The 14,644-nt window shown below is 42.7% G+C and overlaps 1 long non-coding RNA gene across 1 annotated transcript; it reads right to left on the bottom strand.

The window, feature by feature from the left end:
- Nucleotides 1-7,227: 7,227 nt before the first annotated feature.
- Nucleotides 7,228-9,143, bottom strand: LOC118560315. Its single transcript, XR_004929260.1, has 2 exons — nucleotides 7,956-9,143; nucleotides 7,228-7,869 (listed from the first exon to the last, which is right to left on the bottom strand). It is a non-coding gene; the product is annotated as an uncharacterized LOC118560315 (long non-coding RNA).
- Nucleotides 9,144-14,644: the final 5,501 nt, after the last annotated feature.

The following is a 14,644-nucleotide window of genomic DNA, read 5'->3' as shown; positions in this document are numbered from 1 at the left end:
TTGCGGACAACAAAACTACTCCTAAAAGTACATTTTGTCCAAAAAGTTCCTAAAGTAAATGTAACTGAGTAAATGTAACTAGTTACTGCCCACCTCTGTGGACAGTACAGTAACCGTAACATAAGTCTAAATTAACAGCTAAAGCTTCTAAAAGCTTAATTTTCTATTCTGACTCCCATCAAAAGCAACTTTTAAATCCATGAAGCGTCTGAATTTAGTGAGATGTCAGCTTTTAGAAAGAGGCCTAACATGAGCATTTTCACTTACCTGACTCCGCCAGATAGATTTGCTCCGCATATCCATCTGGAAACCTTCCGTTGAAGTAACTTTGGGAAGGGGCGAAAATACTGGTTAGCTGATTGGCTTATGTTGGTGATAGACGGGCCAAATAAACCAATCAGATTCATCATCGCTCTGTTACGAGCGACGACGAAAACACAACCACAAGCCAAGCTACTCTTGCTGCTGCAGGTAAAGGCTCGTTAGCTCAGCAAATAAATACTCTGTAATTCCGATAAAACTTGCTCGATAGCCACGCTAACGCTAGTTTCATCGGCTGAAACCGCCATGTTGTTTAGACTGAACTGACGCGCTTCCCGTTGCGTCACACCTCAACCCGCCTCAAAGCCAACGCTGATTGGACGTTCGTTTGGTGAACGGCTCCAAATTTTCTTTAACGGAGAGTATCCAGACTGATCTGCGAGTGAAACCTTGAAACCCACTCAAGTGATTTCTGATTGGCTCGCGGACTTCCTGTTTGCGGTAAGGCGTATTGTGTCACTTCCTGTTGTTGCTGTGTGAACGACGGAGCTTTGCTCCAGGCTCTCTCGCTTTTTATCTTTAAACCTCTTTGCTGTAACATCTGTTTCCAAACATAAGCACTTTTAAAACATTGTCTGTGGCTGCTCATCACGTTTGGGAACTCCTCGTGTTTCACACGGTTTGTTCTTTGGCGTGATAATAGGGCGCTAGCCTAGCTTTAGCCTAGCGCTAGCCAAGCCTTAGCCTCATAATGGCTTCTCCGTCTCTGACTAAGTCTCCTATCTGCTGCTCTCTGTGTCAGATGTTCAGTTATTCCTCTGCCTCCTTTAATGATGATGGTACATGTAATAAATGTAGTGTTTTTGTAGCTTTGGAGGCGAGGGTGTCAGAATTGGAGACCCGGCTCCGTGCTGTTGAAAAACCAGCTGATAGCCGCTCCTTTGCTAGCGCGGAGCCGCATAGAGTAACTTCACGTAGCGAACCTAAAGCAGTAGCACCCGAGCAGCCTGGTAACCAGGCTGGCTGGGTGACAGTTCGTAGGAAGCATAGCTCTAGATTACAGACCCCAGATCACCACCAACCCATCTGCGTTTCTAATAAATTTTCCCCTCTGAGCGACAATCTCGCCGAGGAGCCGACCTTAATTATTGGCAGCTCCATAATAAGAAATGTGGCACTAAAGAAACCAGGGACCATAGTTAAATGCCTACCAGGGGCCAGAACAGGCGACATAGAATCCTACCTAAAACTACTGGCTAAGGATAAGCGTAAATACCGCAAAATTGTTATTCACGCTGGCGGTAATGACACCCGGTCACGCCGATCAGAGGTCACCAAAGTTGGTGTTGCTTCGGTTTGTGAGTTTGCTAAAACTATGTCGGACTCTGTAATTTTCTCTGGTCCCCTGCCTGATTTGACCAGTGATGACATGTTTAGCCGCATGTCATCATTCAACCGCTGGTTGTCTAGGTGGTGTCCTGAAAACGACGTGGGCTACATTGATAACTGGAGAACTTTCTGGGGAAAACCTGGTCTGATCCGGAGAGACGGCATCCATCCTACTTTGAAGGGTGCAGCTCTTCTTTCTAGGAATCTGGCCGGATTTATTAGTTCTCCTAAATGCTGACAACCCAGGGTCCAGACCAGGAAGCAGAGCCGTAGTTTAACACACCTCTCTGCAGCTTCTGTACTGTTACCCATCCATTATCCTATTGAGACGGTGTCTTTCCCACGGCCAAAACTTAACAGATCAAAAACTGATCTAAAAGGAACAAATCTTAAAAACCTAATAAAAATCAATACGGTTCACCTTGAACCTAAAAATAAAATAATAAAATGTGGTCTATTAAATATAAGGTCTCTCCCTCCAAAGACTTTGTTAGTTAATGAATTGATTTCTGATAATCAGATTGATTTGTTTTGTCTCACAGAAACCTGGCTACAAGAGGACTACGTTAGTATAAATGAGTCAACCCCCTCCAGTTATTCAAATTTCCACATTCCCAGATCTGTGGGAAGAGGAGGAGGAGTGGCAACTATCTTTCAGTCTGATTTATTAATTAGTCCCAGGCCAACTAATAATTACTGTTCTTTTGAACATTTAACCCTCAGTTTCCCTCATCCAAACTGCAAAGCAATAAAACCTCTTCTGTTTGTTGTTTTGTATCGTCCACCAGGCCCTTACACTCAGTTTTTAGATGAGTTGTCAGATTTCTTATCTGATTTAAATACTGTTAAGGCTATTATAGTGGGTGATTTTAACATCCATGTTGACACTGAATGTGATAACCTTAGTGTAGCCTTTAAAACTATCCTAGATTCAATTGGTTTTGCTCAAAATGTGCATGAACCGACGCACTCTCGGCTCCATACTTTAGACCTTGTTCTGACATATGGCATTGATTGTGAAGAATTAACAGTATTCTCTCACAACCCTGTCCTGTCTGATCATTTTTTAATAACATTTGAGTTTAATCTAACTGAGTTCTCCACCCCCAAAAGAGGGTTCCATTATAGTAGATTTTTATCGGATAATGCTGTATCAAAACTTAAAGAGTCTGTCCCCTTTTTAATATCCTCAGTATTGCAGAAATGCCCTGTAGATGGCAGCATTGCTGTTTCTTCCCATTCACAAATCGATACCTTTGCTAACAATCTGACTTCCTCATTGCGTTCTGCATTAGACAATGTAGCTCCCTTGAAAAAGAAAGTGATTATTCACAGGAAGCTGGCTCCTTGGTTTAATTCAGAGCTGCGTTCCTTGAAGCACAATGTTAGGAAATTGGAGAGAAAATGGCGCTCTACACACCAAGAGGAATCCTACTTAATCTGGAGGGACAGACTATTGTTGTATAACAAGACCCTCCGCAGAGTTAGAGCAGCATATTTTTCATCATTAATTGAAGAAAATAAAAATAATCCTAGATTTCTCTTTAGTACAGTTGCCAAACTTACCCAGAGCCACAGCTCTGTTGATCCATCCATTCCCTTAGCTCTTAGTAGTAATGATTTTATGGGATTCTTCATAAATAAAATTGATGCCATTAAAAATAAAATAATTGGCATCCTCCCAAACATGATTACCTCGTCCTCAGTAAGTGAGGCAGCATTGGAGGAATCTTTAGAATCTGTGCAGTGTTTGAACTGTTTAGAAGCAGTAGAGCTTTCTGAGCTATCTAAAATTTTAGCTTCATCTAAACCTTCTACCTGTATGTTAGACCCAATCCCAACCAAGTTGTTTAAGGACATATTCCCTTTGATCAGTGGCACTATTTTAGACATGATTAATCTATCCTTAGTAAATGGATATGTACCACAGGTTTTGAAAGTAGCTGTTATTAAACCTTTACTTAAGAAACCTTCTCTTGATCAAGATGAGTTAGTAAATTACAGACCTATATCTAATCTTCTTTTCTTATCTAAAATTCTTGAGAAAGTAGTTGCTAATCAACTTTGTGAACATTTACAAAGTAATGACCTACTTGAGGAGTTTCAGTCAGGCTTCAGAGCTCATCATAGCACTGAAACAGCTCTGGTGAAGGTCACTAATGATATTCTCATGGCCTCAGATAATGGACTTGTGTCTATACTTGTCCTGTTAGATCTCAGTGCTGCGTTTGATACAGTTGATCACAATATTCTCCTACAAAGACTTGAACATACTGTAGGGATTAAGGGGAAAGCATTAGGCTGGTTTAAATCTTATCTGTCAGACAGATTCCAATTTGTTCATGTTAATAATAAATCTTCCTCAAACTCTAGGGTCACCTGTGGAGTACCACAGGGTTCAGTCCTTGGACCAATTCTCTTTACTATATATATGCTTCCGATAGGCAAAATTATCAGACAGCATGGGATTAATTTCCACTGTTATGCTGATGATACTCAGCTATATTTATCCATAAATCCTGATGAATCCAATCAATTACTTCGACTGCAGTCATGTCTTGATGACATCAAAAGCTGGATGACTTTAAATTTCCTGCATCTAAATTCTGACAAGACCGAAGTTTTAATCTTTGGGCCAGAGTCCTCAAAAAATAAACTTCTTAACCAATCACTTAATCTGGGTGGCATTAACCTGGCCTCTGGTAATAAAGTAAAAAATCTTGGTGTTATTTTTGACCAAGACATGTCATTTAAATCCCATATTAAACAGGTTTCCAGAGTTTCCTTTTTTCACCTCCGGAATATCGCCAAAATTAGAAACATTCTGTCCAGGAGTGATGCTGAAAACCTGGTCCATGCATTTGTTACTTCAAGGCTGGACTATTGTAATTCTTTACTATCAGGAAGTCCACAAAATGCAGTTCAAATACTTCAGCTGATCCAAAATGTTGCAGCAAGAGTTCTGATGAAAATCAACAAGAGGGATCATATTTCTCCAATTTTAGCTTCCCTTCATTGGCTTCCTGTTAAATCAAGAATAGAATTTAAAATTCTTCTTCTAACGTATAAAGCCCTTAATAATCAAGCTCCATCATATATCAGAGCTCTGATTACCCCGTATGTTCCTAACAGAGCACTTCGCTCTCAGACTGCAGGTCTGCTGGTGGTTCCTAGAGTCTCTAAAAGTAGAATGGGAGGCAGATCCTTTAGCTATCAGGCTCCTCTCCTGTGGAACCAACTCCCAGTTTTGGTCCGTGAGGCAGACACCCTGTCTACTTTTAAGACTAGGCTTAAAACTTTTCTTTTTGACAAAAATTATAACTAGTGGCTCATGTTACTTTCAGCTATCTTTATAGTTTTACTGCTATAGGCTTAGGCTACTGGAGTATATCAGGATCTAATTTTCTCACTCTATTGAGTTCTACTGTTCTTCAATTATGCATTATGTGTTGTCATTTCTGCTTTAACTTTCTGTTCTCTCTCTTTTCTCTTCATAGTAGGTACACCTGGTCTGGCGTTCTGTTAACTGTGACATCATTCAGAGAAGACGGCTCACCCACTACTACCATCTAATGTAGAACAGATTACTAGATCAATATGTGCTTCTGTGCTTTTTTGTTTCTCTTGTTGTGTCTCTGTTCTGTCTTCTGTAACCCCAGTCGGTCGAGGCAGATGACCGTTCATACTGAGCCCGGTTCTGCCGGAGATTTTTCCTTCCCGTTAATGGGTGGTTTTTCCTCCCACTGTAGCTTCATGCTTGCTCAGTATGAGGGATTGCAGCAAAGCCATGTACAATGCAGATGACTCTTCCTGTGGCTCTACGGTTCCCCAGGAGTGAATGCTGCTTGTCGGGACTTTGATGCAACCAACTGGTTTCCTTATATAGGACATTTTTGACCAATCTGTATAATCTGACCCAATCTGTACAATATGATTGAACTTGACTTTGTAAAGTGCCTTGAGATGACATGTTTCATGATTTGGCGCTATATAAATAAAATTGAATTGAATTGAATTGAATTGAAAGCTCGCGAGATCAGGATGGTCTCACGAGGCTACATTTTCACAGCAGTGAGCTGAAAAAACTTGGCCTTCTAACTGCCCTAACCTTGGCTGCTAAGCAGAGCATGATAGCAAAGCACAACAGAGGCACTTGAAGTTACACTGCTGCTTATTGAGAGCAATATTACCAAGATGACATCATAATTGTAGCAGTTATCAAGTTACCTTTTATTTAAATAAACATACCTTCCACAGTACTGCAGCGGCGTGACTGCATGACCGTCCCAACCCTGCAAAGTCTAATTTCCATTTCTGTATAAGCAGTTTTATTGTTTGAAAAATGCTCAATAAAAAAAGTTTAACTGAATAAAATATTGTTTAATGTCTAAATGAGGCCAGAAAAAGACCATCCTGTACCAATGCATCAATCTTCACTGCAAAAAGGAACTAAATGAAGTAAAATGTTTTAGAAATGAGTGTATTTGTCCTTGATGGGTGGGCCTGGGTGGGTCTAGGCTCTCCCACTTGTTTGTTGGACGTGTGTTGTTAATTGGCGTTATATAAATAAAACTGAACTGAATAGCGTGTTAGCAGAAGAAGAAGAGAGAAGAGGACAAGGAGAAGTTTCCTTCCAGCTGATTCAGACATGAGGTTCTTTGGTTGAGCTCCAAAATGTGCTGAAATGGTTGAGTCAGCTCTCCTCTTCCCTGCTGGCTTCTGCTGGGGGTTTTGAATGGAGCGCTGACAGAAGGGGAGGAGGAGGTGGATCTCAGAGGAGACGCCACTTTCACATCATGCTAGCTCTCCATCATTACCAACTATAGCTTTAAGGCTATTTAGATGGAACCAATGACTGCTGAGATATTCACCAGCTACTATAAAACTCAGGAGCTGAGTCCAGAGAGCACAATCTGTAGCGCTAGCTGACAGTGGACAGCCCATCTCTGCATGAAAACCTCACAAAGACGTTTAAATGTGGCATTAAAATAATTGGCAAACTCAACTTGTTCTTCTGCAGCTTTTTGTGGAACGGTGGTGCTCAACCAGTTCTGCTGGAAACTGATTGGTTTCACCACAGCACACAAGGCAACTTGTGTCAGAACTGCTTCATGGAGTTGGTGCTTCTTGTCAACTAGTGGTGGAAGGATTTCCATCCATGTCTCCAGGAAGCCGCCTGTCTGCACACATAATCCTTGTCAGAACTATGGACGGTGCCAGAGACTCCTGGACTCAGACCAATGGTTTTGTTGATGTCCTGCTGGATTCTACAGGGAACAATGTGAACATTGACTGAAGAGCAGCACCCTAAAAGGACGCCATCTTTCCCCCATCAGTTCCATAAAGGACAACCTGGAGAAAATCAGGACCAGATGTTGCATTTCTGCAGAATACTGATGGATGACACCAGTGATTTAATTCCAAGCGAGAGCTAAAAGTCATCTGAAAACAGATGTTAGAAATAAAGCAGAACTGATGGGTCCCCAGGCTGCCCCTGCGATTCAACAAACCACCACCAGATGGCGCTGAACTGAACCCTGATTGTTGAAGCTGGTCATGTTTGAGATGCTGTTACTGTTTGTTGGCAGGAACCATTCATGTTTCACTACAAGGATTCTGAGTAGATGAATAGATTCTGTTTCTAATGAAAATAAATGTCATTTGCATTCCTTTGAGTTTATTTTCTCTGTGAAGCCTTGGGTTCAGCTGTTTTTAGTTCTGTTTAAAAGCTGCTAAAATTTAAGATCAGACAAACAGCAAATGTTGCTCTAGTATAAAGGAAAACAAAAACCTAGAAAAAGAAAGTAGTCTCAGAGACACGTGTGTGTTTCAGTAGTGATCAATGCTGCACCAGAGGGTTGTTAGGATCCTGAAATATGGGGACTTAGCCCCGCCCAGAAATAGTTGAAGTTTGATACAACAGCAAAGTAAATTTCATTTACTTCCATCTAATAACGATACTGAATATGCTGCAGTCCTTTGCCTCTAGACTGAGTTTTTTAGCTGCTATAAATGAATGGACCGCAGCCTCCTGCCTCCTTGTTCATTTTTTCCAGGTTGGAGTTGCTGATCAGTGAAACATTGAAGGGTGGACAGGCAGGTCGGTGAGTGATGAGTTACAGAGGAGTTCTTGTGCCAGGAGAGCCACCAGAGGAGCAGCGTTAAGATTCTGATGGTAAGGTCTTCAAACGGATGCAGGGAACGAGAAACAGTGGACCTCTTTAAAAGGAGAAGTAAGTGGATTAAAAACTGAAACTGGATTGGATTGAGAATGTGTTGTAAAAGGAGAGGAGACAATTTCTTACTGGTGTAGATGAGGTGAGTAGTTCCACACAGGTTGAGCTAGGCAGGAGATTGGTGGAGGGAGTGATTGCCTTCTATTGTCCTTCTGATCCTGGTTGTGGATTGGTGAATCTTGAAGGGGGCACTGACAGTTAAGTTTGCATTGTAGAGGAGCACTTGTACTAGGGGGGTGGCCAGAGGAACAATTTGGGGATTCTTGAGAAGTGTTGGTGTTTAAAGCCCTTTTGTGTCATGAAGTGTATCCGGCATAGAATCTGTCAAGTCTGTATGATAGTGGTACTGACTTGTTGTACTACTTTAAAGAATCCTTGAAACTAAGAGGATTTTATGAGCTGTGGGTAATATCCAGCAGTCATTTGGTCAGGGGCTAGGTTACACCCTGGAGATTTTACCAGTCTGCCACAGAGGTAATCAGCTTTTCTATGTATCATAAGCATGATGTTTTCAATGTCCTGAGGCAGAAAGGTTTTAACAACCTGTTTCACTCCATACATTAAAGATGATCAAAGGACAGATAACATATAAAGTTCTGACCTTTAGAAGAGGTTGAAGTTAGTTTTAAAGAAAAATGATAATCACATAACAAACCAACAGATCAGGGAATCTAGACCAAAACAAAGAAAAGTGAAGAAGCCTCAGACCAGCCTTGCAGCTGACTGTCACAAGGTCACCCTTCCTGCATATCCAAATACTAGAACCAGAGGGCAGAAAACAGAACTACAGCTAACTCCGAAAAGCTCAGCTTGTTGATTGGCATGCTGGGGCATGTAGGAGGTAGGAACTGGGGTGAAGGTTGTCTCTCAGACTTTGGTCATAATGTCAATGTTTTAAATAATAATGAAAAAAGGTTTGTAAGACAGCATTGATGGTCAGAGGGGATACCCACCCTGATGCTCCTGCCCACCTGCCTCACCCGGAGAGCCAGGCCATTGCTGCTTTGACCTTTTTCTGTGTGGCTCTGGCTCCTTTGTCCGAATGGGCACAGAGGTGATGCTTCTTTGTGGCTGTGTCCTCTCTTTGCTCCCAGCAGCTTGCAGCTGTGCCGGGCTTTGTTTGGCTTCTGCAGTCTGGATCACAGCCAAGGAGGGAAACGGTATGCTCCATCAGCTAGGCTAGTGGATCTCTACAAGCCATCCTCACACAAACCCACAAAACAAACCCCATCCAACTCCATCAAGTGCTGGTGATTCTCTCTGCGAGACAGACTCTGTGTTCACTGACCTTCACCTGCTGCTCTGACTGACTGCCAGACGCTCCGGTAGCTGCCTGTGACACCACTGCTTCACTCACCATGCCACCACTCATGCTCTCTGGTGGCCCTTTCTGACGTAGCGGCCTCCTGAAAGTCAACATTTCTGACACCATCATCCATCTGTCTGCCTGTGGATTAAATAATGTCCCATTCAGACCATGTCTGTGTGCCGACTTGGTGAAGATTTGGTTGAAATGTTTGGTCAGTGAATGTAGTTGTGTTGATTATTTCCAGACTTCTGGTTGGAAACCTGCCGTGTAGATTTTAGCAGGTAGTGTTCTAACCGGATGACTCCAGGTTGCCCTCAGGCCTTTTTAAAGGGCATGCAGAGGGCTTTGCCGACAGAGGAGAAGAACCTTTTCAGGATGGGTTCCTTGGCTGCCTTCAGGATTTTCTCTTTGCAAACAGAAAGTACAGCCTCCTTTACGTTTGAGTCTTTATGGCCCAGTGTTAAAAGAAGGTTTGTATGTGAGCAGCCAGTCTTTTTACAGGAGGCTCTCAAGATGTCAGCGCTGAGTTTATTCAGGCTACTTTGGATCTTCTTAATCAGAATCAGAAATACTTTAATATTCCTAGAGGAAAATTACTGTTTCAGTACAATCGGCATAACATAGCAAACAAACATCACAAACATTTCAGGGGGGGACATCTACTGAGGCCTTGCTGCCAAGGGCACCACCTTACGCGGTGCCCACAGGGCGCTGCCATTGACTCTGTGAAAACATAGAGGCCACAAAAAGGAAGGTGGGAGGGAAAAAAAACATAACTCATACTTTATCCTATTACAGGATACAGTTTGAGATATCAAAAACCTTTTGCACAAAAAGCACAAATAAGACGAGACACATATAGCAGAAGGTAAACATTTGAGACTAGTCGCGTGTAAATTCATCAGTTTATATGAGCATCAGTTATGTGTGTCTGTTTTGGTGAAAGTGTTTATATCTCTGTGAACACTCTCCAGAGGCCATTGTCCTTGATGTTATCAGCCGGCTAACAGTTCAGAAAGCATCCGCAGGTGTCAGCGGGGGAGGAGGGAGCAGGGAAGAGTTCTGAGCTCTGTCGACATAACAAACCAGGAGTGATTAGATAGGGAGGGCAAAATCCAAATATGTTATTTGTTATGAGAAAAGCTGCACTGACTTTCCTATCAGCTTTAAGTCTTTTGCTGTCTCCAAATGGTGAAATCCAATATAAAATTATTGGGCTTTTCCGCGTTACACTTCGCGTTATTATCCCATCTCCCCCTTGAGTTCAACCACCGAAGCCAGTCTGCGTTCCAGCCCATCCAGCTTTTCGGCTCTGCTCCTCCACCTTCCAGAACTGTCCGTTCACCGCCTTAGTGAGTGCGTCATATGCAGCCGGCAGCCTGACCAAATGGCTACCGACATCCGCTGTATTTGCTGATACATCAAAAATCGACCAAATCTAATAAGGTAGAAAGCCAAGTATCCTGAATTCAAACCTGCAAACGTTTCAAACGTTCAGGAATGACAAAGTCGAAAGACACACCATTTTCCATCCAAGAATATAGAGTGTATCCCACAAAATGAGTCAATCAGGACCGGACGGGTCCCCCATTCATTGCCTACCCGTCGAAAAAAATGTATCAATAGCATTGAGAGACCAGCTTACCAGATCCATGTTTTCCAGAGTTTGGTTAATATGAAGAAAGTGCTCAGAAAGACAAGACATAGCAGCAGAAGCAGGAGAGGGGGGGGGGGGTGAAAGCTGGAGAGGAGAGAAAAACACGACCGACCTCGAAGAGAGACAGAACAGAATAGAAAATCTTAAAATTAACCTCTCCTCCCTCCACCTCAGCACAGAGTTTCTCAGACAGCCTCTTGGTGATTTCTTGAAACTTTGTGTATTTGCACCTCATCTTTGATTTAGTAACAGCCTGTATAAGCAGTGCATTAACCAGCAGGCTGACGAATGACTGCTGCTCCTCCTTCTCTGAGCCTGAATCCATGGGCAGCGGCTCATCAACCTGTGTGGTAGCCTCTGGTGCCGGCTTAACTTCTCTTTCCTTTCTATTCATTACTTGATGAATCTGCTCCTCTGACACAGATTTTTGAACCTCTGTAACATCCGTCTCTTGCTCTCTAAGTTCCTCTTTAACAGGCAGTAACTCCTCTGGTGAAACTCTCTTGTATCGTCCTTCACTGTATTTTTGAAGGAACCTTTGGATCCTGACTCCAATTCCTCTGTTCTGCTGTTTTGCTGTAGCTGTAGCATCTCTGTCCTTCAAGCCTCCATATTCACTGGGTTGAATGATGTCCTCTGAAACATCTTGGGTCTCTAAACTTTGCTGTTTAGAGACAATCTCTTTTACGTCTTTGACCTCTCCTAGTTCCTCAGAGATGAATTTGTCCAACATCTTCAACTCTGACTCCTTTTCCTAAGAGATAAAAAAATTACCTCAATCATTTCAGAAATCTCATCAGATATAAATTAATCCACCATCTAAAGCTCTGATTCCTTTCCTTTAAAGTTAAAATAATTTACCTCTTTCATCTCTGCTGCTGCCTCTTCAAGTTCTGGTTCCTCTGGGATTGTCGGTAGCACCTGGTACCGTCCATGGTGGTGAAGCTCTCCTGTCTGCTGCTCCTTGAGGGCATTTTGCTGGCCTTCAGCAGCTTTTCGCAGCAGCCTCTGCTGACGTTCTTCATTTCTCATCTCTAACAGCTCCTTTATCAATGTCACTGCAAGTGGAACCATTGAATCCACCGTGTCCTTCTCAGAGATTTGCAGGACGAAGGAAGCTGCTGGATCATTCATGCAGCAGAGGGAAGATCTCACTTTTCCTTTGACATGTTTAACAAATGACTTGTTAAACTTGTCAAAGTTCTCGGGGGGAGTCGTTCCTTCAACCCAAAGGACGTCTGCAAATGATCTTAGCACTGAGTCGCCCACAACGGTTTCCACGTCCAAAGATCTGAGGCGTCCTTTGTAGATTTTACGCAGAACGAAGGCGGTACATTTCTCCTCTAGCTTCAACAGCAGCTCCTTTACCTTGGACTTGGTGTCACCATCAAGTTGTCCTGAGGTCAAATCCATGCTCTGCTCCAAGGAGATGGACAAAATGAAATCTTGGATCGTTGGTGTGATCATGTCCACAGTAATAACTGGGACTCTTGGAGCCTTTGAACTGGTGGAGGCATTCATGGCTTCTCCGTTTGCGCTGGTTCTTAAAGCAAACTCTGGTATTTTCTATCGATGGCAAACTATCACAAACTATCGCTAACTGGTTTTCTCTCACCGAAACACGTCTGTCTCTCACAATTAAAGTATCAGAAGTAAATAAAATCTGCGTTACAGGGTCTACTAAGGCAGAGAAGCTGCTGTGATGTCATAAGCATCAAAGAAGCTGCTGTCATCAGAAGTTCTACCAAGGAACGCCATCAGCGTAGCAACCGTTGCTAGGGCCGTCTCCAGCCTTCCAGTGTGCAGCACAGGGAAAAAGTGTCTAAATTAAAGGATTTAAAGTTAAAAAGGTTCAGGGTTTTAGGATCAGCTGCGGCCCCTGCAGCTCCCCTCAGTAAACGTCTCTACTGTCTTCATGTTTTAGCGGGACGGAAAGATTTAACTGCTGCTTTGAGACACAGCAGCAGCAGAGTTCCCTCTAAGCTCCGCGCCTGCGCAGTGGCGCACGGCATCTGGATTCAGCGCGCACAGCAGATCTATGCTGCGCAGTAAATAACATCCAAGCTGAAAATAATAATAAACCAAGTTATTGTGTAACTTTCAGCAGCTCTGGTGAGACGGTGTTCCACGGCCCGCTCTGTGAGCGCCAGGTGCTGATCGGAGCTCACCGCTGATTGGTGGGTGGGGCTGACGTCTTTATAGTTGGGCAGGTTGCGGTGTGCGTCTTTGTTCTGGGCTCCGTTTCAGAAAGAATGGCCGATCTACGCTGATTAGAAAGCTGCTGCTCTGAGTAGTTCTACCTCACTGTGTCATACTCAGCGTTTCCGGTTTCAGAACAGGTGATATCAGTCAGGTAACTAAACACAGCGTCCGATCAACCAGGAGGTGAAGGCGAGCAGGAGCATGAAAAAAGTCCTCCTGAACGCAGATAAGGTGATTCAGCATGAAAACGGCAGGAAACAAGAAGCCTGGAAGTGGAATTTCCCACCAGTGGAGTTAGAAACCTTTATGGAGAATATTAAACCATAAGAAACAATAATGTTGCTGCAAAAAGGCGAGTTGGTGGCAGAGAACAGCTGAAAAAGTTAATATATGAGTGATATGAGAGTTATTTGATGGAGAATTACAGCTGTTTTCTCACACTTCACTCATTTAAACAACAAAGGGGGATTGATTAGGAAAGGCTTTGGAAGGACATGGCAGCAAATCATGATGAAGTATGAAAATACAGTTTAATCAGGTACGGTTAAGTTCTAAGTTTTATGTTTAATGGTACTCAACTAAAACATTAATTAGCTTTATTCAACATATGCAGTTAATGATGGATGGTGGGAGTTATTGAAATAACTGATATGTTCATCTTTTTTCCAGCATTGTTCACCCATCCTTCTAAAAAAGAGTTGTAGGCAAGGACCGCGGAACCGGTAGGGCCGGTAGTCTCAGAAAAGACTAAATAGCTTGATGTGCGCCCACACACACAGGGATCTTTTGACCATAGTGGATGCTTTGAGGATAGGACTTCATCACGCATAATGGCAGACGGAGACACATTTTCGGGAATATTTAGAGCAGGGGTGAGTTTGACTTTTCTTTTTAAAGTATTTTTATTCTGTAAATATTGTGTTAGCTGTAATATAATGATTGTAAGTGGAAATAAATACGGGGCGTGTGTGCTGGAATGTCAGAAAAAAAAAGTTAAATAAATGGGTAGTTCACTTTCATCCGGGTTTTTCGCGCATGCGCGCCGGACTGATGGGCCCGACCAATTTGAAATGCGTTCCGCGGTCCATGGATGTAGGTGTTTAATTTGTGCAAACCTGACTTCATATAGGCTATATGTTTATTTTCAGCTGAAGTAAAGGTTGTGTGATTTTTTAAGTGAAGAAATCTGCCGTAGCCCTAATGGTTTTTGGGAAGAAAGATATATGAATGGAAAATTAGAGCTGGAAATGCCACAATTTGATACAGAATAAATGATTGCTTTATTGCTTTCATATAGTTCTGTTATTAATCTTGTGGGTCTCTGACTATGGAACATTGTAACAGTAACATTCCTGACAGCGCCACATCCAGCTGCCTCTGAAAGATTTCTGCATCTCCTCCTTTATTAAAAAGCTGCCGTTGGCATAAAAACGGAGAGCAGCACAAAGAAACTGTTCAGAACTGAGAGTGTTCCCTCATTGTGTTAGAAAAGCGATGTGCGAGCTGAGAATAATTAAATAAATCATCTGACGACCCCAAAGAGCTTCCCACTGGTCAGTCATTTACCCATTCATGCACACATTCACACCT

The sequence above is a fragment of the Fundulus heteroclitus genome, unplaced genomic scaffold, assembly GCF_011125445.2.
Source record: "Fundulus heteroclitus isolate FHET01 unplaced genomic scaffold, MU-UCD_Fhet_4.1 scaffold_42, whole genome shotgun sequence".
In the NCBI taxonomy this organism is placed as follows: domain Eukaryota; kingdom Metazoa; phylum Chordata; class Actinopteri; order Cyprinodontiformes; family Fundulidae; genus Fundulus; species Fundulus heteroclitus.
This window is presented reverse-complemented; position numbering and strand designations above follow the sequence as displayed.